The sequence below is a fragment of the Grammomys surdaster genome, unplaced genomic scaffold, assembly GCF_004785775.1.
Source record: "Grammomys surdaster isolate TR1022 unplaced genomic scaffold, NIH_TR_1.0 126546, whole genome shotgun sequence".
In the NCBI taxonomy this organism is placed as follows: Eukaryota; Metazoa; Chordata; class Mammalia; order Rodentia; family Muridae; genus Grammomys; species Grammomys surdaster.
The window spans coordinates 3,473,478-3,496,727 of record NW_021621338.1 but is presented as its reverse complement, the minus strand read 5'-3'; the positions used below and the strand labels follow the sequence as shown (position 1 = coordinate 3,496,727).

The following is a 23,250-nucleotide window of genomic DNA, read 5'->3' as shown; positions in this document are numbered from 1 at the left end:
TCAGCTCCTAGACACTGCATTCCTTGGCTTGTGGCCATCTACTTCAAACTCTACAGCTTCTAACTCTGAATCTCCTGCCTCCTTTCAGAATGCAGGAACCACATGGAGCCTACCTCAGTAATCCAGGATAACTCTAACACAATGTCCTTAGCCATACCTGCAAAGTCCCCTTTCCTTTGTCGTGTAATACACTTATAATTCCCAAAGATCAGGACATGGACATCTTTGGAGGTGGCCAATTTTCTCATTATCACACTTACTAAAAATACATACCTGATAGCCAGGTAGACGAGATGACCCACCCTACAGTTCTCAGTTGGCATCTTTACTAAGCTATGATCTAGTTTCATGTCTGTTGCTGTGGTAAAATACACCAACAAAAAGCAACTTCAGGGAAAAAGGTTCTATTCAGCTCATAATTTCATGTTAGAATCCATCCCTGCAGGGACTCAAGATGTTTCTCATATCAGATCCCTAGTCAGGAGTACAGTGACATAAATTCATCTAGGTCTACTTGCTTACATGTTTATTTGCTCTCAGCTAGCTTTCTTCTCTCTTAGAATGTTCAGGAGGTCCTGCATAGTGAATGGTGCTACCCACAGTGGGCTGGATTTTTCTAAATCAATCAACAGTCAAGGCAACCGCCTACAGACATGCCACAGGCCAATGTATTCTAGATAATTTCTCATTAAGACTCTTCCCTGGGCTGGAGAGATGACTCAGCAGTTAAGAGCACTGACTGCTCTTCCAGAGGTCCTGAGTTCAATTCCCAGCAACCACATGGTGGCTTACAACTATCTGTAATGGGATCTGATACTCTCTTCTGGTGTGTCTGAATACAGCTACAGTGTTTATAGTTGTCTTGTGTGTGAGTGTGTGTGTGTGTGTGTGTGTGTGTGTGTGTGTAAGAATTGAGTTTGTCATGTGTTTTACTGCTGTCCCCTAGCACAAATGTAGCTGTTTGTTTTGGTTTTTTTTTGAGACAGGGTTTCTTTGTGTAGCTCTGGCTATCCTGGAATTAGCTCTGTAGACCAGGCTGACCTCACAGAGATTTCCCTGCTTCTGCCTCCCAAGTGCTGGATTAAAGGTGCGTACCACTGCTAGCTTCTGATTTTTGTTTTTTGTGGAGTTTTTTTTTTTTTTTGAGACAGAGTCTCTCTACATAGCTTTGGCTGTCCTGGAATTCACTAGTGTTTTATTTTTAATATGCTCACCATCTTTTCTAAATTTTCACTGCAGTTTTTTTAAATATATATAGCCACAGTTTAGACTGAGAGAAAATTAAGTGTGTGAGTTGCCCGATGTGTGTTCTGGGAACCAGACTCTGGTCCTCTGGAAGAGAAGCAAGTGCTCTTAAGTGAGCCATCCCTCTAGTCTCTATTCTGTAATCTTTAAAATAGTCATGTGAGTCAAGGAAAGACTGAGGCTGTTACAGACTGAAGGAGATACAAGAGACATGGTATCCAAGCCCAAGGTGAGCTTCTGGACTGTTACATTTCATAATAAAAGACCTTGTCAAAGGGGGCAGAACTGTATCTGCAGGAAAGAGGCAGAAACACAGAAGCACAGACTGACGCTAATGGTTGCACTTAGCTACGTAGGAGGATATTACAGACAGTACACACATTCTGCACAGAAGCGACACATGGGCAAAAGTGACACATGGCCTTTTGTATGAAATTTACTCTGGAATAATTTAGAGAGCCAGGAGTGATGTCATATACCTGTAGCCCCAATCCTATGGAAACTGAGGTAGGAGGCTCACAAGTTTAAGGTTAACTGGACTACGTAGGGGTTCCAGGCCAGCACAGGCTACATATTAAGACTAAATAATAAGCGTAGTAATAGTAACGATGAAGACATCAATAATAACTATTATTATTTAAAAAACGATTTACTTCATTTGTAATTTGCCTGAAAATTTGAGGTTGTTTCCAAAATTAAAAATATGCTATACAAATGGAAATATGAGAAAATATAAGGTATAGTTAGGAGAAACAAATCAATATAAACAAGACCAGTGGTGGGAATTAGCAAATAAGGATTTAAAAATAAATAATAATACCTTTCCCCACTGGTTTTCTAAAATCAATTAAAAACAGTAACCCACTGTTACAGAAAGCATAGTGAGTCCCAGTCAGGACAAATCAGAAAAAAAAAAAAATCAAACTCAGGTGTTTGAAGGAAAACCACTAAAAACCCAAATTAGAGAATACATTGTTTTGAAAAGTTAAGTGGGAGCAGTGTGAAGAAGCAGCAAGGACAACCCCTGGACGGACCAAACCCGCGTGCCGCTGTATACCCGCGTTCAGCGCCGACGTCCCCTGCCGCCGCCATGCCCAAAAGAAAGGCTGAAGGGGATCCTAAAGGAGACAAAGCAAGGTGAAGGACGAGCCACAGAGAAGATCTGCAAGATTGTCTGCTAAATCTGCTCCTCCAAAGCCAGAGCCCAAGCCTAAAAAGGCCCCTGCAAAGAAGGGAGAGAAGGTACCCAAGGGGAAGAAGGGGAAAGCCGCAAGGATGCGAATAATCCTGCAGAAAATGGAGATGCCAAAACAGACCAGGCACAGAAAGCGGAAGGTGCCGAGACGTCAAGTGATGTGTGTGCATTTTTGATAACTGTGTACTTCTGGTTACTGTACAGTTTGAAATACTATTTTTTATCAAGTTTTATAAAAATGCAGAATTTTGTTTTACTTTTTTTTTTAAGCTATATTGTTAGCACACAGAACACTTCATTGTTGGGGGGGGGAGGATCATGTGTCACTAACAAAATAATCTCCCAAGCTGGATTGAGGATGAAAACCTCTTTCCTTGATAATTTTGAAAGGCTTCTGTTGGCTTCCAGGAGAGACGTCCTGGTCTTGACATAGGAGGCCACCAAGGCACAACAAATTGCCTTGTGGTCTGGTAAACTCTAAATTCATTTTTATATGCTCTTCCCCCGTACCATCAACAGACTTAATTCCCTTAATACCAGAGACCTGTTGGAACCTGGCCTCCAAAATTGGTTTTCAAGTCTATTGGGCGATATGGACTTTACAGTGACATCACTGAGTGTTCTCAGAAGAACACTGGTTCCTTTTATAAAAGATTGTGGATCTTCAGATTGATAATTCTGCCATGTTCATTTCCTGAAAGTCAGGGTCGGCTTGTGAAAAGTTGTTAAACAACATCCTTAATGTGAACTGTCAACCCTCACTCTAAGCTACTCCCCGTTTTCAAAGCGTTGAATGAAGGTTTCATTGGGTTTTATAGTGGCTTTCTGATTTTGGTAGTCTATACAAGAAGGGAATTTGGAAGTTCTTTATATCGTTGATTGTCTGCCCATGTCCTGGCTGAAATACCATGATTGTTTATGAAAAGTATCTTTAATAAAGCTGGTTACAGTTAGAAAAAAAAAAGAAAAAGAAAAAAAAAAGAAAAGTTAAGTGCACATATCCACTGCAAACAAGAGAAAAATGTGAAATTTAGGTGACCTCTCACTATAAAAATTTAAGAGAAATTGTTCTGTGTAATTATTACCCACTAATGAAATCATAGTTTTAATTAGTTTGTCTAAAAATCACAGTATTACATTTGTCATTTAAACAGAAAAAAGTTGAGAAGATAGTTCATTGATGTGTGTGTGTGTACATGTGTGAGTTCGTTTGGAGGTCAGAGGTCACCACTGGACGTTTTCCTCAGTCGCTTTGGGTCTTGAGAGCAGGTCTGCTACTGAGGCTGATAGACTGGCTGCCTGCAGCCTCCTGTCTCCATTTCCCTAGTCCTGGTATTGAAGGTAGTGGCTGCCACGTCTAGCTTTTTATATAACTGCTGTTGGGGCTCCAAATATGCTTGCTTGGCAAGGACTTTCCCAACTGAGCTATCTCCCCAGCTCCAGAAGAGATTTGTAATGGCTGAAATACATTTAGCAACCTTAGGTTCCATGCATAATGAAGGCAATTTTCAGAAAGGAAGGGAAATAAAGGTGTATTCACTTAAATAAAGACAGACACAAATTTTTATAGCACCCTCACCTTGTGAGGATGCTAAAGGAAGTTTTCCAAGCTGAAGGGAGATGCTACCAGTTAGAGTTCAGAGCCATAGGAAGGAGTACACACAGTGGTGGGCTGCGTGCCAGTGTTTCTATTTTCTTAGACAGTTAACTTTTAAATGCAGAAGTAACATTGTATAGTTGGGTGGTTCTAACTTATGTAGATATACAGCATAACACACCAGATGAGTCTGGAGGGAAATACGACTGCAGATGCTTCTGGATTGCCGAGGGGATTATATCCTAACAAATCCACCATACACTGATACTATCCTTTAGTCAAAAACACATTTAAAGGACAGTGAGATGGCCCAGTGGGTAAAGGCACCTACGTCCAAGCCTGACGACTTGAGTTTGACCTGGGGGCGAGGGAGGGTGGGATTAGCTCTTCTGTTCTCAAGCCCTCAGGCCCACTCTCCCCACTACAATTGCCTGTGATGAGGGGGGGGAAGGAGGAAGGGCACAGACACATTGCTATCCCTCACTCTCTCCCTTGGGGCCAGCTCACCTGTGCCCCACCATCAGGACCAGCTCTGCTGTGCTGCCCAGGTGAGGTTCAGGGCCTGCTCTCCTGAGCGTTGCAGCTGGTGAGGGGCAGCTCTCTCATACTCATGGCCTCAGGGTTGACTCACCACAAACCCAACACAAGGGCCAGCCCCACTGTGCTTACTAGATCAGTGAGGCACAGGGTCTGCTCCCTGGCATGCTGCTGCTAGTGAGAGGTGGAGCCATCAGGGACGTGGCCAGTTCTGCACAGCCCCTGGACATCCACATGATCCACAGGCTGCCCCAACTAGGGATGTCTCCATGTTCTCTAGTGGTAATATGAGCCATGTTGTCCACACTTCTTTGCTTGTGAATGTTCATTGCAGTGAGTCATTCGTCTGCTTTGAGGCCTCTGGCTTCTGCTACTCTATCAATACTGGCTCCTCACTGGGACTCCTCTTGGGTATCCTGTTGTTGCCCTGTGTCATGGAGATATCCTGTAGCTTTGGCTTTGCAGGACCGGCTCCTTTACATGCTCCAGAAGTTCACAGATGGGGTAGATGCTGGGGTGGACAAGTCATAGCCCTGAATCTGGGCCTGGGTGGGAGCTGAGTTGGTTAGCTGCCAGCTGCACCCTGTGAGCAGGGCCGGCTCTCTAGCACTGCCCTGACTAGTTCACCTAATGCCAAAGCCTGCAAGAGGCAGAGCTAGCTCTCCTGCTCTCATGACCCCGGGGTCTGCTTTCCCTGGCTCACACTGTTGGGGCTAGCTCATTCATGCTCCCACTGCCAGGGCTAGCTCTACTGTGCTGCAGGTCAAAGCTCAGGGCCCAATCTCTGGAGGGGTGGGGCCAGCTCTGCATAGCCCTTGGATATCAACATGGTTGCAGGCAGCAGCCCAAACCAGGAATGTCCACATTGCCTTTGGTGGTAGTATGGGCCACAGACATTGACAGAGACCCCTGTTGCTTCATGGCCATGGACCAAGACATGGCCCCCAGGGGCAGCATAGACTGGGATGTCATCAAGGTCTCAGGTGTCATTGCAGGGTAGTCACAGCAGGCTACTCCTCTCCACCTGAGTTTCCAGATCTGCCTATGTTCACAGCGCTCTAACCATTCGGCTATTCTTCCTTTCCCATTTCTCCACCCCATACTTACACATCCAAGTGGCTCAAACTTTGGGGAGAGTCTCTTGGTGTCTTCTTGCCCTCACCTTATAGCACGGCAGCAGGTGGGACTCTAGGTATATTCAAGTTTTTGTCCAACCCACAGATTCCACAGGAAACAAATCTCTGGCCAAAGTTAAGCATAGCATAGTAAAACTGTAATTCGACATAGAGTCTGATCCTTGAACCTCCACCATAACCATCTAGAGAGATTAGCAGGTAGGGCAGTGATGAGGGGGAAACAGAGCAGAACGTGTCAGCTGTGGGTCTCCACCCTGCTGGTTCTGCTCTTCTTCCTGGGTTGGGATGCTGCTCTGGGAGTCATAGCAACTCACACAGTGGTTAGTTTTCTCAAAGGGATAAGGCCTAGGCCCACTGGCACTTGTGATCGTCACTGGCTCTACTGATGGGCATTGTAATTCACCATTTCCCAAGGTTCAAGGACAGCAACTGCCTTCACATCTCAGTTCCACCCTACATCACAGCACACACACTGCTCGGCTTCTCTTCCATTTTTCCAACACCTTTCGCTCCCGCGTTTCTCCCCCATCGAATCACCTACTACTCACCTGATGCAGGGCTGTGAGTGGTGTTGTCTTGGTGCTTCCCAGTGGGCCCCAAAAGTTCTCTTCTTGGTTGTCAGTTGGTCATCTTCTGTCATCATGTTGTCGAACTTGGGGGTCACAATCTGTGGCCCAAGTAAGGGCTATCTGTCATCAATAAGCCAATTAAAAGAGCTTAATTAAAAGCAAAGCAGAAAAAGGAAGTTATTCAATGTGGCCTCACTGGGAAGAGATCTAAGCGAACCCCTCAAGTCCTCTGGTCCTGAAGTGAGATTAGCGTTTAAATAGAGGGACAAGGATGTGTACATCCAAGCAGTCTGGTGAAGGCATGGTCCCACCCACTACTGACACATCATTTTCTGGGCTTCAGTCTTGTTCTGTACAGAGGTCTCACAAATCCTTAGAACTGTGTGAAGTCTGTTTCCAGAGATGAGTTCCCCCTTTTGGCTGCTGCCCTTTCCTTCTCCCAGAATAAAATTCCTGGGGAAATTCTCATTTCTTTTGGGTCCATTGCTTCAATAGTCTGATAGATTGAGAGACACCATTGTCTCTTTAGAATGACTTCATTTCTGCAGGGCCAGTTACACTAACATGATAGAGACCGTAAGCTCCGATCTACTTCCTATAAAGACACGAATGCCATCATGGGGTCCCCTCCACACTATCTCATTAAACCTAATTGCCTTTCAAAGCCCTACCTCATAATACTATCCTATTGGAGTTAGAGTTTCAATGTATAACCTTTGGATGGACAGAAGCATACAGACCATAATATCCCCACACACGTCTATATATTTGTTCTTGCATCTCTACATATTGACAAGTGAGTCCACACCAATATCCCTCATTACAAGACTTTTGTTGTTTTCTTTCCTGTACGCCCCTCTTCTATCTCCTTGGGAGACATTGGGATCTCCATTCCTAGTATATTGCTTATTTGCTGTGTTAATCATGAGATTCACTGGAGGAAAAACCAACCCCACCATTTTGGGCCAAACTTAAAAGCAAGCTTTATTAAATATTAAATTCTGACTAAGATATGGACTTTGGTCAGGACCATTCCCTGGAATTGCTCAGCACAGAATGGCCTGGAGCCATGTGTTATGTTGAAAAGGTTTATAAGGACAAACCTATAGGTCATGGTGCTTTCTCATGAGGCTTTGTTATTTTCCAAGAACTACAGTTCCCAGCATTCTAAGAAGATACCTGGTTGCTGGGCAGGTGTGGCATTATGCTCCCAAGTCAAGTCTTTGATCCTATGATGGGCACTTGTTTATATTTTAGATCTACTAATCGTTAGAGTTACTGTCTAGAAGGAGCCTGGAAGTGGATGGGAAACCAGTTATTTATTTTATCTCAGGTTCCTTTTTGTAATGTTTCCTGAGTATAGAAATAATATTTTAAAAGCCATATAATACCCCTTTGTTCTGCATAAAGCAGGTCAAGTATCCTATCATATTGTAGAACTATTTTAGTTAAGGAATCTACCAGTTGACAATTCTGGGCCCATTTTTCTGATATGTCAATCAGCTTATAGGTAGCCATTTTGTCCTCTATGCTACAGAGTTTCCTTTTGACTTAGCATTTTCATTTTAGGTGGGGTAATAGTCAACGTAGTCTCTTCTGCAACTACTTCCAGCTGACATTAGGGTGTTGTTATCAGGGCCCAGGAAGGCTGAGAGGCTAGTAAAAGGCTGGACAACGGGGCACTTATCAGAAGCATCTGATTAGCTGATCCAGCTGTCGAGACAAGGAGTAATCATATTGGCCGGACTGATTTACATAAGCTTTCAGCAAGCCTCGAGCTCAGGGGTTTGCATCCCTGGATGGAATCTGTCAGCCAAGTGAAAATCTGTTGAGACAAATATAAACTCAGGACAGAAGTTAAATTTTTGTGTTACTGGGGAAAAGAAGGAATCTTAAGACCAGGGAAAACTCCATCCTCAGGAACAGACAGGTACAGAAACTTAGGCTTTACTTACCTGGAGTCTATTTGACTTTGGCAGGTGGGTTCAAGTCTTATGACCTCTTTGATTCCCTGAAGCTTATATGAATCTTAAGTTCATAAAAGGGGATATATTAACATTACCATTTCATTGAAATTCACATTGTAGGAAAAGCAGTTGATAGGCGTCTGTAAGGCAGTAGGAGTAGACTTATAACTTTGAGTCTTAATAAGAACTGTAGCATTTTTTTTTTCTGAACATGAACATATTTTTCTGTTCAAAGAGCCAGGTATATAGATTGGATAGAGATATTTTAGTCCAATAAAAGGCATCTCTAAGTCTATATCTAGAAGATAACCAAAGATAACTCAAAATCCTGAGCTTGTGACTGAGTAGTAAAACAGCTGGTGCTTCATTAAACCCTGAATTCCCAAGATCTCAGGGCAATAACAGCATAGAATGGGAAAGGAATCTGAAACATTCTTTATTTCTATATATCTTAAATCACTTCAGGTCCTTAGAACTTATTTAAGTTTTTATATCCTCAAGCTTTTAAATATCTCAGAACGAATTTTTTTTTCATCTAGTTGAATAAGTTGTTATTGAAAGTGGCCATTGTAAAAACATGTTTCTTTAGTAGAAAAGTTACCTCTGAAACCTGTTTATTCTTTAATAGGAAACCTGTGAGCAAGGCAAACCTGTTTGTCTTCTTATAATAGGAGACCTAATAGCTTTAACTAATGAGCTGATTAGTGAAGTGGGCAAGTGGTGTTAGTATTCTGTCTAAACTCCACCTCCACAGTTACCTGGCAACAGGCAGGTAGGCCTGCCCACTATAAAAAGGGCTGCCTGCCCCCTCCTCACTCTCTTGCTCCCTTGATCCCTCTGCCTGTAGGTTCTCTGCCCCCTCTCCCCTCCCCCTTTCCCTTCCTCCTCTCTCCACAGGGTCATTGCCAGCCTCCACTTCTCTCTTCTCTCTGCCATTCCTCCCGTTTCTCTCCCCACCTTTGCCCTCTGCCCTAAATACACCCCCCCTCGTGGAACCATTTGGTCTGGCATTATCTGTTTAAGCTGTGTGTGAAAATCTAACAATGGTGCTGAAACCCAGGAATGAAAACTTCGGGGACCTCGAGACCTGTGTAGCCACTGGCTCTGGCTGCTGTGACCATGCAGGATGGATGCAATGTCACCGCTGCCACTGCTACACCACACAGACTTCATCTGCTGCTACCCACTATCACCGAGCGAGTGAATTAACATCCGCTGCTGCAGACAAGCCCCATACGCTGCAGCGAGGCTTGCCAAACTTCTACCACGTGAGCTGAGCTGCCATGGCCGCTTGCATGGTGCTCTGCCACGTGGGCTGGGTGGCAAGACAGGCACGAAGATCCCCCGGTTCCACCTTTCCTGATATCAGACTGCACAAACTCACACACAGACACCAGGATTTTAATCTGTAAGGAGTTTCCGTTCGGTGCGAGGGACCCTGGATGCCCGGTTAGCCTGGCCAACGTTTCCTGGATTAAGGAGTTGGCTTTTCATGGCCCCAGTCCATATACGACTGGCCTCTAGCCGATCTGTGACTTAGGACATTGGCCCGTTGGGTGATTTTTCCCTCTCAGAAAAAGCTCTCCCCTCCCCCCAAGCTTTCGCAGCTGCCGGAAGTCCTAGTACTAGGTGGCTATTTCCTGGCTGACTAGCTTCTGGTAGGCTAGCTCTGCCGAGGCCCTTAGATAATCCTGTGACAACCTGGTTATTTAAGCTGCGCCTGATTTCCGTTACCAGTTTTTCTTTCGGGACACTGGCTGATAACTTGGTAACCGCCACGATCACCCAGTGGGCACATCGTCTTCGTGCATACCCACAGACACATACTGCCAGCAGTCTGATAACAGGAAAGAAATTGCCTCTGTTTGTGCATTTATCTACCTTCTTTATATCTCTTTCCATTGTTCTGCCTACTCACCCAGGTTTCTATTAGCCATGAAACCTGCTCAACCCCACACCTCTTTCTAATCTTTCTATTTAATTAAACCAAAATGGGGGAATTGCTGAGACTCTAGCGGATGTCTGCAGGTTCCACACTCACTAGGCTAGCCTAGAACTGGTAAGCTTCCCCACCCCACACTGGCCAGAGTAACTGTCCACATGGTCCTAGGAAAGATTTCTTGAGCTCAGAGCTAACCCTGTGCTTTTCTATTTAGTTCCAGCGCCTCGCCTGTAAAAGTAGCGGGTTCAATACCCGGCTTGCTCCCTCCCCCTTCACCTCCTCTGCGGCTGGTCCACTGGTTTGCCAAAAGCAATGGGTTCAACACCCAGCTTGCTCCCTTCTCCTCTTTGTTTCTTAGCTCTGCTCTGGGTCTACTCCTTGCCAGGGACCCTCCCTGAGACTTGCTTCCCCACTGCGCAACCACCCATGCAAATGGCTTGGCTGCCTGAGCATGCGAGGGAGGCACTCTCTCTCCCTCTCTGCCTGGGACCTGTAAAGTGAGTGTTAGTGGTGCCTTCTGCCACAAAATAACTAACGGGACACACTTGCTTTTCCTTACTCACTGCAGCTGCCAGAGGCACTGGGCAGCAACTTCCGGTTGCTAGCAGGAAGTCCCGCCCTGCTGCTGCCGCCATCCAACCTGCCAGCCATATGATCATATGCCACTATTGCCAGCTTTCTTATTCTTGTCCTAGCCAAATGCTTCTTTGTTAGCAAAGAAAATGTGCTTTTCCTGCCAAAGTTACTTAAGACAGGATAGGAAAGGCTGTGTCTTGATAGATTTTTACTACTGCTATTAAATTCTATTCAGTTACAACCAATCCTTATGGCTCTCAATCTTGTCAGAAGCCTGCTAGTAGTATTTTTTAAGTTTATGGCTGACAAAATTCCCAAGGCCTCTAACATTTAGCCCAGGATGGTTTCAGAAGACTTGGACTTCTAGAAGATACAGCCTGGATTGTATGTAAACAAATGCAGTGGACTAAACTGGATATACCCTGAGTCAAATGACTTGGCTAAACCAAGGTAAGTCATTTCTCATGTCATACGTATCCATTCCACAGAGAAAAAGCCCTGTGTCTTCTGTGCTTGGAAGCCAAACTGACTTCACCCAAGAGACTATGGAGACCATGGGAGCTGTTGGCTAGTGGACTCTGTCATTTTTTAAAATAATATATAACTGGTAGATTATTGTTTACTCAGACTTCTGACTACATTGAGAGCTAAGCTTCCACAGACATTATCTGTTACTTCATTACCTAAACTCAGTTGCCATCAATTAAATGCTTCATATTTGCTCCTCTTACTATCCCACTGTCCTAAATTATCTGAGTTCCTGTAAACTTGCCTAACTCTAATAAAACATTCCACTATATGATCCAGCAAAAGTTCATCTTAAAGACTGCTCGTGTTAACTCATGCTGTTATCTCTTGTGTAAACTTATAAGCTACAGGAAACCTACTCAGATCTACCTCTCATGGACCAAATAGACACCATCCAGATAAGCACATCTGTGTAAAGCTCCCACTTACTACCTGTTACAAAGGGTGGGACCCCTCTGGGTTTCAAATGTACATCTTAGAGAAATTTTCTTTCTCCCAAATGTAATCTTATTCCCTACATCTTGTCAAGTCCAGGCGCATCCAGAACAGCTCCAGAGAAGCAACCTCCAGATGCTCCATCTCCTGTCACACACAGCTGCTTCTACTGGACCTGTTCCTTCTGACCTATCCTCAGATGGCTCGCTCTATAGACCCTGGACAGCAGGAAACAGCCAAGTCTCCTAAGACCAGACAAACATCCCCCATACCCATTCTTCTAGGTTCCCCCTAAAGACACGTCGCCCCCAATGCCAGCAGGAAGTAGCCAGATTTCACCCTGTTCCTGCTTCACCGTCACCTTTCTAATTTTTCTTTTTAATTAAACCAAAACTTGGGAATGTTAGTATTCTGTCTAAACTCCACCTCCACAGTTACCTGGCAATAGCCAGGTAGGCCTGCCCACTATAAAAGGGGCTGCCTGCCCCCTCCTCACTCTCTTGCTCCCTTGATGCCTCTGCCTGCAGGTTCTCTGCCCCCTCTCCCCTCCCTCCTTCCCTTCCCCCTCTCTCTACATGGTCATGGCTGGCCTCCACTTCTCTCTTCTCTCCACCATTCCTCCAGTTTCTCTCCCCACCTTTGCCCTCCGCCCTAAATATCCCCCCCCCCCCTTGTGGAACCGTTTGGTCTGGCGTTATCTGTCTAAGCGTTGCTTGAAAATCTAACAGGTGGGGCTTACAGTAATTTGGGGCATTACAGCTGTATTCCTCTGTAATCTTCAATGCAGTATCAGTTCCCTGGCTCTTTGCACAGACAACCTGCTCATCTTGCATGGATAGTACGTTGCTAAAGATCATTCACCGTTAATCATAAATGAAAGTTTAACAGGGTCACCAGATTTTTATTTGCTAAGTTTGAAGGACCACTCAGCTTCATCCCCACCATCCCCAAGTTCCAGGCCTCAGGCGACTGCTCAGTCTCAGTTTTCCCCTCTGGCAAGCATGGATTGCTTTCCTTCCCCACAACCGGCGTTGATTTCTAGAAAGCTCCCCAGTCACCTTCGGGTTGCTCAGATACATCCATCTCTGCTGCTGTCTCGGAGTGCTAGCGTGCCACAGCAAACCTCTGCTTCTTTCTTCTGCTTCCTCTAGGGTCCCGGAGGCCCTCACCCACACCATGGAACCCCAGTCCTCCAACAGCTTCCATCCTGAGGCTTCTTTTAGGAATACCAAACTTGAGTTCAGGAGGCCAAGACCTAAATGCCTGCACAGGGCGCCCAAGCCCACCAGGGGGTAGTGTCTACACACGCGGAGTGCCCCGGGAGGCTCAAGCAGAGGAAGGTAGAGGCCGACTTAGGCAGTGGAGACGTGCACAAGAGAACGTGCTGGTCTCAGACCAGGCTGGGAGCCTGCAGGGCCCTGCGTGCACCCAGGTGTGGCCTCAGGTGTCAGACATTCAGCTAGTCTGACTAGATGTTCGCTCTGACTTCCTGACCTCCTGTCTGATGATTTCCCTGGCAGTCTGCAATCCTTTGTTCACAACGGGAAGCTTAGCAGTTTGTCTTCTTTATAGCCTGCTTCTTTAGAGGTGTTAAGGTCCCCTAGCCATCCATGGGAGGTGGGGAGCAGACTGGGGAGGGGAACAGTTGGGGATGGGGCCTCATTTGCACCATCAAAGCGATGCTTTGATTTCTAAACATTTGCATATTGTGAAAGTTTTATTTCAAAACAGTCTCACTCTTTGTTTAGGCAAGTTGCTAGTGTCCTAGTATCATTGAGGTTCTTCATGGTCAGGGATCTGGATGGGACTTCCTAGCCAGCTGTCCCTCACTGGAAGGCAGAGGAACCTGGGTGGGACTTCCTAGCCAGCTGTCCCTTACTGGAAGGCAGAGGAACGGATTGGTCAAGAGCACATGCCTCAGGACCAGGCCTCTTACAAAATATCAATTTGCATGCTTTCTCTCAGGTTTGTTGAGGTATGCTCCTGTGACCTTGGCTTTTCATCTGTGTGTGTCAGAACACTTGGGTTGAAATTCAAGTGCTGTCACTTTGTATCTGAAAGAGCTGGTGCTACCGTTTCCTCCTCTGTAAAGGGGGACTTCGGAAGCCGCTGCTTTCTTCTTAGTGTTGGCTTCCGTGTGACCCAGGGGTATGGCTCTGGCTGATTTGAGCCAGCACTAATTCATGTTTAGTTGCAATCTTTTCTAGCTAGGGGAGGCCCATGAGGGGGGTACCAGGCACCTTACAGTGTCTTCCACAGGGAACAAGTGCCACTGCCTAGAGCCAGAAATCATGTAGATTTTTATTTTATTTATTTATTTATTTATTTATTTATTTATTTATTTTTATAACTTGCTTGCCTGCAGATTTTTTCTGGGACCACTAGAGAGAATTTCTTCTGGCCTGGCCAGCCTCCTTTCTCCGAACTCCATGGAGGGAGGGCTGGACTCAGAGTTGGCGTACAACTACTTCTGAGAACTCCAGGCAAGAGACTTGGCCTAGACCAAAAGCATAAGTAGCTACCAGCTATAACTTGAGCGGAGAGCTGGTATGTGGCTAATAGCTTGTGAGGAAGGCTGTCCCTCTTTTATTAGATATTAGGAGGAAAAGGAGTGGGGACAAGATGGGACGCTATTCATTATTGTCTCTGCCAGTGTCAGATGACCCTGAGGGTCAGGCCATATGGGAGAATTCCCAGTTAGGAAGGCAGGAACCAGTGGAACATGGCATTCACGGCATGTAGCATGACATGGCATGTCCTTGTCATGTCCTTGGCTCTTTGGCTGCGCCTACAACTCAGGTTCCAGATCAGTTTTGTCCCAGGTTCACATGGGGACCAGAACCACAGTGCACGTGTTGGGGCTGCCCCTGCGGAAAGGAGCAGGCCTCTGCCTTGTGGGACCTGCATTCTGCCCATACCCACGATTCTGTTTTCCATCCCATGTGTCCTTCCCAGAGTGCATGCCAACAGCTTGTGGAGGCTGTGGTTCTACTGGAAAGCCAGGGGCTTGGCCAGGAAAATTGATTTTCTCTGCCTAAGACCAGAATCTGCTGAGGGCTGGCAACCAACTGGGAACCCTTTAGCTCCCCTGTCATTGTGGACTCTAGCAGCAGTCTCTGGGGGTGAGAGGGCAGAGAAATCTTTGCAGAGGCTAATGCAGGCTCACCATATGGACAAGACCAGACAAAGCAGGCAGGCTGCTGGAGAGGACGAGGCTGAGTATCCCACAGTAATGGAAGTGGTGACTAGAGATTCCCACTCAGAAAGGGAGGACATGGCACACAGTAGGAAGGCAGTGGTAGTATTGGTGGAACCTAGGAGGAGGCATGGCAGTCCTTCTGAATAAAGAGCACAGTTGGAACAGAAATTGAGCTTTAAAGAGACAATGGTGGCTCATGCCCTAGGGTTCAAAATGATGATCCAGAGAGGTAGACTCCGTCTTGTGAGTGGAGAGGGCTAGGAAGGACATGGCCAGGAAATGCTGTCTGCATCCTCACGTCGTCTCTGGGGAGCTTCATGGAAATGAAAACCCATGAGAGTAGAGGTTACTTTCAATCCAAATGTCTCAAATAGAGGCCACCATATTACTCTTAAAAATAAAGAAGCTTGATTAATAATTCAAGTTCAAGAAGATAAGACATCTTAAGAGGCAGGAGCTCTAACTTCCTTCTTTATCTCCTCTGGGGTCCTGGAAATGCTTGACAATGGGATACTTTGGGTCGTCTCATGTAGGGATCAAACGGAGGAGGGCCTCTGCCTGGGAAAGAAGGGTAAAGACTGAAGGTCCACTGCACTGGGACAATGCAGGCTTCCAGCCCTGTGACTCTCCAGATCACTATGTAGGTGAGAGGAAGCAGGATCAGTGTAGGTCCATCCCACCCAAACCTCTACAGAAGGTGGACCCTGTGAACTCAGGAGGTTGAAGATGTAGCCTCAGAGAAAAAGGAGGAATGAGAGCAAGAGAAAGGCTTTCAAAATGACTACCAAGATGCGGGCTCAAGATGGGTCCAAAGCAGCGGGAGCTAGCCCTTGCCCCAGGGCTACAAGACTGGAGGAGCTGTGGCTCAAAGTGAGCTTAGGACTTTAACTGTTTCGTGCTAGGACAGGGCAAGGTTAGCTGCTGCTGGTTGACAGGAAATCAGAGACTCTGACACTGGGAAGCAGAAACATCTCTAACATCAACACAGTGTCGGCTGACACAGGGTGGACACACTCAGAATGAAGATAGAATCTGTGAGGATGAGAAATACTCTAGAGAGTAGCTGTCCACAGAGGTCATGGGTAAAAGAAGGCCTTTGTGTGTTGTGAGAAGCAAGCTTTAGCCAGTCTGAGCTAGTCTTGGCTTTTTGTGCGTAGCTTGGAAACAGGTCCAGCCTTTCTAGGGAAGAACAGGACTTCCTATTCTTATGGAACCTATGACAGAGTGGTTGGGCAAAGAGATGAAGGAGGTTACCTGATAGGGATTAAAGAAAAAGATATGGAGGACTTGCAGAAACAGGTGGAGAAAGAAGAGGAGGAGGATGGTACAGTCCCAGAAAGTGACAGTCATCTCCCCTGGCCACAGGTGAACTGGTCAGGGGACTTCTAATAACATTTAGTGAAGCTGAGTCTGTGTGACTCCAAAGCCTAGATCCTGGAAAGCACTGTGAACATCTTCTTGAATCTTCTTCTTCTGCCATGTCACAAGAAACACATGTGACAACAACTTAGCCTCACCAACATTTCATCCAAGTGAACAAAGACAGTCACGTGACTCATGGAACCATCAGATGACGATTCTGCATGCATCCTGACTCAACCTCATGCTAGATCTTGAGCCTGAAGTCCCAGCCAAGCTGCTCCTGTTTTGTTTTGTTTGTTTGTTTTTTCTTTTTGTTCCTCAGAAACAGTGAGATGTTACTTGTTGTTTTTGAGCACATAGGTTTTTGGGGGTGGGTAAGTGGGATTTATTACCCAGCAACAGATAGCTGATATAGACACCCAGCAGTAAGATGTTGAATGGGTATTTGTTGTGGTTGGAATTTGGAAGTTGACAGCATTTGGGTAGCAATTGAGCCTGTAGGATGGCACAAGGACAAAAGAAGCCACAGTGGGCTTTGAGATCTGACTCTTGGTGGCAAAGAACAAAGCTTTCAAACCTCATTGGCTGTGGTCCTGTGGAGGGACCTCAGAGGACGGATGGAAATAGGACGTGCAGCCAGCTCAGTCCAGTTTCATGTGGACCCCATAGAAATGGCTGTTCCCACTCTGCTTCTAGCTTGGGGCTTATGAACATTCTTTTGTGGGAAAAACAAAGCTCTGATTCTATTATATAAGTTATACCTACTTTTTTTTCTGCTAAGAAATCTGAAGCTCAACAGACTTCTCACGGGCAGGTGACCTCAGACCCAGGTCTCCTGGGCCCTAGCCTAGTGTTCATGGCACTGGGTCTCTTTGCCTCCTGTATCCCCTACATTGTAGGCTTGGGGGAAGGAACCTGGAGGAGGAACGCTATGAAGAACATGAGATGGGGTTCCTGCCATTGGCATTCTGTATCCTCCCTACTACTCACCAGGGACATCCTGGGGACAATAAATCTCCTCTTAGGGCAGTGTTGTTGAGATGCTTTCTCTGGGAAAGAGGCTGGGGGCATCAGTCCTAGCTTTGCTAGGCATGTGACCAACCCCCAGCAGCAGTTTCTCTGAGCTTCAGTCTCCTCAGATGTGGAGGAAGAGTGAGGATTCTGCCTTCCTCACCTGGCTGCTCTGGGGTTTAGACAAGGTCATATGGGCCAGAGGGGCCTGTCCCCAGTGCTGTGCCTGTACAGATGGAGCAGGGACTGCTGGTGAGGGAGGAACTCAGTCTTCAGGATAGCCAGGGTGGAGTAGGGCCCTGGAGATCTGGAAAGCCTGCATGATATGAATCTTGTGTTCTGAGCAAATCCAAGGCAGCTGTTCTCTGCATGGGAGGGAGCTTCAATGTCCTGGGCCCTCTGCCAGTCATGATGTCCCCTTAGGTCTGATTTGCACTGCAAATTGATGCTTAGTGCTTCAGAATTCTCTTAGCTCTCAAGTGTCCATTCCTTAGGTTCCATTGCTGTCCCTTGTTTTGTGGATCAGACAGTTATGTACAGGGAGACTGAGTTAGCCCTGGAAGGTGCTTTGTGACCACTTAACCTACCCATTTCATCCACAGTTTCTCTAGAGACCTTGCTGCTCATGGTCTGAGATCCCTCCTTATTCGGTTTGCCTGGGCCCTCTGGACTCTTGCAGGTTTGTTTTCCTCTGACCATCTTGTTGACCATAGTACCGTTGCTTTTTATCTCTATTCCACTCACATGGTCGTTGGCAAGCTAATGCCCACAGTGCACTTAGCCATGATCCCCATCTGAAGCTGTGGTCTGTGGTTCCAGAATTCTTCCCCTCCAGCTGGTTGGCTCCTTCTATGTTTACATCCCACCCCCAGTCTTCCTAGGGTAGACAAGGGGCTTTCAGAAGAGGATCCAGCAAGCCCCCAGCTCTGGCCACTCCCGACCTCACACCATGCTCTGCCCCGTGCCATCAGCCCCTTCAGCTGCAGGCTTGTTCTGAGGTTTGGAAGCTGTAGAGAGTTTTCCCTTGACCCAGTATTTTCTTCTCCCTCTTCTTTTTACTTGAACCCATTTGTAAGCAAAATATCATTTGTTGATTTTTTCCTTGTTCCACGGGAAATTACTCAGAATGTATAAGTATGTGTTTTCCTTAGCAAATAGATTCCTTTACATTTGGGGTTTGTGGTTCCTGAGGCAAATGGGTCTGCAGAAACGGAGGTTGCCAAGAGAGCTCACATCCGGGAGGCTCTTCAGCTTCTGAATGACACTCTTCTCTTGGACTAGCCATCCCCCAGAAGCCCCTTAGCTTCTCAAAGCCCCAAGACTGTAGCCTGGGCTGGCCAGGTGTCTCTCATCACACTCTCCCTGGTACTCTAGGCTCCAGAGTGTTCCATGTTGGGCGGACAGGGAGGCAGGCAAGGGCATAGAAAGATTCTTGCTGGCCTAGAAGGGTTGTACACAGTTCTTCAGATCTGTGTTCCAATCTAGCCTTTGTCTCTTGCTATCTGAAAATGTGCACAGACATCAAGCTCGCAGGGACTGGTTCCTCACCCCTGTAAAGCGGACATTGGTGCATAGGGTTGCTGCGAAGTTTGAAGAGATTCGGGCATGCAAGAAATAAACATAGCAGATCTCTTCTGTCCATTTCAGGAATTTCCTCTTAGTGGGCAAAGAAAGAGAGGCAAAAGTGGGCACCGTGGCTTCTTTTCATGGCATCCTTCAAGGTGAAGCATCTGGGATCCCTTCCTTAGCCCAGCCCTCTGGTCTTGGACTCCTTCTCCTCTACCTCAAACATCATTTTCTGGCTACATATCAGACATTCACAGCAGAACTGTTCACAGGAACCAGGAGGTGACAGAAGCCCAGATGTCTACAAATACACTTGTCATATTTCCATATGAAATGAGATAGTCTTCAGCCTTTAAGAGGGTGGACATGCGTTGCCACATGGATAAACCTTAAGTGAAGTAAACCAGGCATTAAAGGATGACTATTTGCTGCCAGAAACACATGGTACCTAGAGTAGTCCAATCCAGAGGTAGAACATAGAGGAGTGATCGCCAGAGACTGGGGGGACTCTGCGAGGATGGACACTGTTTAATGGATGGAGTACTTCAGTTTAGGAAAATGGAGAAGGTTCTACAAAAGTCAGTGGTGATGTTTGTATAATCTCCTGATCAACTCAATGTCATTTGAAAATGATGACAATGGTAAATGTCAATGACGTTTATATTTTAGTCACTAGAGAAAAGATGTATGTAAAATGTATCAGTGATAACAATAGAACTGTGAGTAGCATACTCCAATCAGAGTGGGAAAAGACTGGCTTCTGGGGTTACCACAGGACAAAAAGTAGAGTGCTGGATAGCAGCTGAGAAGCAACCCAATAAAGCCCTGGGAGCCCAGGGAAAGAAGGGGAGTGACATTTGAGCTGAGCTTTGAAGGATGAGTAAGAGTTCGTTGTTCAGATTCACGGGACAGGTCAAGTCAAGCCCTAGAAAGTATGAACGCAACTGGAGTGGGGCCTCTCTAGTTCCTCCAGTGTGGCTGGGCTCGCAGAAGCCAGGCACAGCAGGTGAGATGATTATGGAAGGGAAAACTAGGGGAATCATCTTGGGAAGCCTCTGGGGTCCATGCCAAAGGTCTCAAAACTGGACCAGGTTAACAGCTGAAGTGTAAGCTGCTTCTGCTTCATCTTATCCAAGAATACTATCCTTATGGGCTGAAAGGATGGTATTTTCTTAAAATGAGACAATACCAGGTTCCAGGACCAGCTGTTGGGGCAATGTTTTTTGGGGACATCATCTAGGTCCTTACTCTTTCTCTTCCTTAATGTGGTTGTGAGTTTTAAGTGTCCAACATGGAGGCCCTTACTCTCCTGGTTCCTGGAGTAACATGTCCTGATTTCCCTCTCTGCCTCCAGGGCTGCCTCTTCCTGGAAGGCTTCCTGGGCTAAGTCAGTAGTATTCAGCTGGGTCATCCACCTGCAGTTAAGCTAAGCCCTCTTCCTTATAGGACAGGAGGGCATGGTGATTACAGGCCTAGACTCTGGGGCAAGCCCAACTGGGCATGCTCCAGCCCCAGCTCTGATACTTAGCAGTTATGAAAACTTGGGTTGCATAGCCAGCTTTCCGTGCCTCAGTTTCTTCATATGTGAAGCAGAGGACTATCTTTCTGTACTGATGCCAATTCCTGCCTTCTGTGCTGTGCTTTGTCCTTACCCAGCTGTGTCTGGCCACTGGATGGGCTGTGTGTGGGGGAGTCTTGGGTGAACTCAGGGAAAGCTAATGAGTTCTGAGTTCACCCACATGCAGTTTGGGAAGATCAGGGTGTGTGGCTCAGAGAAGGAGCCCAGGATGTCTGATTGGCTCTGGAATGGAGCTTGCCTGGGAACTCCTGACTGGCCTTCTTATTGCTTTCAGTCCTTGAAGGAGGCTCCACCTGCCCGCCTTCCTGGAGAAGCCCTATACTTACAGAGTTGGCAGGATCAGCTTCCATGTTCCAGAGCAGTATAAAGAACACACAGGTTCACATCTTGATCAACAAACACAAAGGCAAATTACATATAACGAAGAAACTAGCATGGAGTAAGATTCCTTACCTACAGCAAGTAGGAAGGACTGTGCCTTGCCCAAGTGAAGGGAAAGTAGAATTTTTTTTTTGTCTGGGAAATCTCTGCTTATTCATCCAGAAGAACGGCGAGCATGCTCAGTTAAGTCCACTTCTGAACACGCTCAGTTATGTAGGCTCCTGAGCATGCTCAATTTAAGGTAGTCACGTATAAAGGAAAGATGGCATTTGTGTTTCTGGAGTTGGCATTGCTCAAGGAGCACATGCACGAAAGCCGAAATGGAGGATGGAGCACGTTGGACTTTGCTCAGCTTGCTCTACAAAGATCCTTTGGGCATGCTCAGGTTTCTCCAGAAGTTTAGCTGGAAGAATAGGAAAGGCCTCTGAAGTATGTCAATATAGGAATTTCTCCCTAAAGGTTCTTGCCTTGCTTAGTGGCCAACAGAACCATCATCTCCTTGCCCTTTCCCAGAGCTGGCCTCACTGCTGATGAAGTTTATCGGGCTCTCCTGGGTCCCCCAGTGCTTCACTTGCTCCAGATATATGACTTCACATATATCTGTCATGAATTAGGTGTCACTGTGTGCTGAGTAGATGTAGATCCAGTATGCCCCTGCCTCAGGGACCTGAGTGCTAAGTTCCAGGCCTGAACTTCCACGTATTGCCTCAAACCACTCTCCTGGAAGCCCTGAGGGTGCTGCCAGTCTCCCACCTTTCTTCAGAGAAATGCCATCCCTAAGAGTAGAGACAGGTGGAAGGAGGTTCTCCTGTGTTGGAGGTACAGATAGGGGTTTGGCTCACCCACGTTTCCTATACGTCCTTGGGCCACTTGAGTGCTTCCTGACGGAGTATGCAGCAAAAGACCCTGCTTACTTGACATCCCTTCCTGCAGCTCCAGTGACCTCCATACCGGGCTAGGCATGGCTGGTTGGTAGAAGCCCTCCTTGCTCCGTGGCTAAGGATAGTCATGAAAGAAGTGATGAACTGTTTAGTTACAGGGGGCAGAGCCCAGAGCCCCAGGGCCCTTGCCCAGTGAGTGCCTCAGCAGCTGAGTCCTTAGGTGCTTGAAACCACAGGTTGGCCAGATGCCATGCTGGGCTCCTGTGGGGTGGGTATATGGAAGGCACAATGCTCTTCTTCTTGTTCCTTTCCTTCTGTTTTCACTTGCTATGTGTCCTATTAAAATTCCCCTCCCAGGCAAAGTTTCCATCTCTGGACTTGGCCCCAAAATGGAATTCTTTGGAAATGTTCAGATGTGTTCACTTAGCTATCCTTGAGGGGGAGAAGGTAGATGGGGGTGGGATTTGTTTTCTGCTTCTGTTTGGTGCTTGAAATACAAGTCTAGAGAGACTCAAAACTTTCTCCTAGGCTGCTCTAGGGGATGAGGTATGCAGGTGTTGTCATGGAAACAGTTGAGGAGCTGGTAGCTGGGACCCCATCAGATCCTAGTCATGGCTGAGATGAGTCCTGCGGCCAAGTTCTTTTATCTCTCCGGAACCTGTGTGCTAATTTCTAAAGTCTGATCTTTGGGGAAAATGACTGTTTTTTCTTTTTTCCAAGTTCTGTATGCACAGCCCTAGGGCTGACTGGTTGATGCCTTGATCTCAGGATATGACTTTTGTTTGAAGCAAGCTTAGCTTTCCTATGTGTGTGGCAGTCATTAGAAGGTTCTAGAATCTACAGATGACCTGTTTGGCTCATTCAGTGTTCAAGATATAATGGACCACATGGCTGGACCACAGACAACTCATCATGGCGTGATGGAAATGAGGCAACTGGCCCAGAAGGAATGAGTCTCCCTCTGGTCACACTTCCTCTCTGAATTGCTTGGCTTCCCTAGTGTTCTTAGTCAGGGATGAGAGGCTGGAAGAACGTAATGATGCTTAATCCTCACATGATGTTTGGTTTGGAAAATTAAAAACAAAATATTGATTTTTGGTCCAGGCTATTTAATTTTAGGAAGGCAGCTTGTTAGTCTGGATTTAGCTATTTTTGTTTTTTTTTTTCATACACGTGAGAAAATGAATTTAAAAAGATCCCTAATTAACTCTAATTAAAAATTTTTTTAAACCTGGAGAGAGCAGTTCCTGCAAAGGAATGTCTAACACTAATCTTAATACTAACACTAAAAATCAAACACTATTTTAATTGTAACTTACATTGGTCTACTCAAACCTACACCCCAACTCCTATGCCTTACCCTAAACCTAAGCATAATCTCCTAAACCGAAGCCTAACAATTTAACCATAACCATAACCATAATACTATAACCCTAACCCTAACACAGTATCTATAACTGTAACTCTGGTATAGCCTAAACCTTTCCCTAAACCTATCCCTAACCCTAACCCTAACCCTAACCCTAACCCTAACCCTAACCCTA

At 46.3% G+C, this 23,250-nt stretch overlaps 1 pseudogene; it reads left to right on the top strand.

Annotated features, from left to right (window-relative positions):
- Positions 1-2,335: 2,335 nt before the first annotated feature.
- On the top strand, positions 2,336-9,523 carry LOC114614909 (annotated as a pseudogene).
- Positions 9,524-23,250: the final 13,727 nt, after the last annotated feature.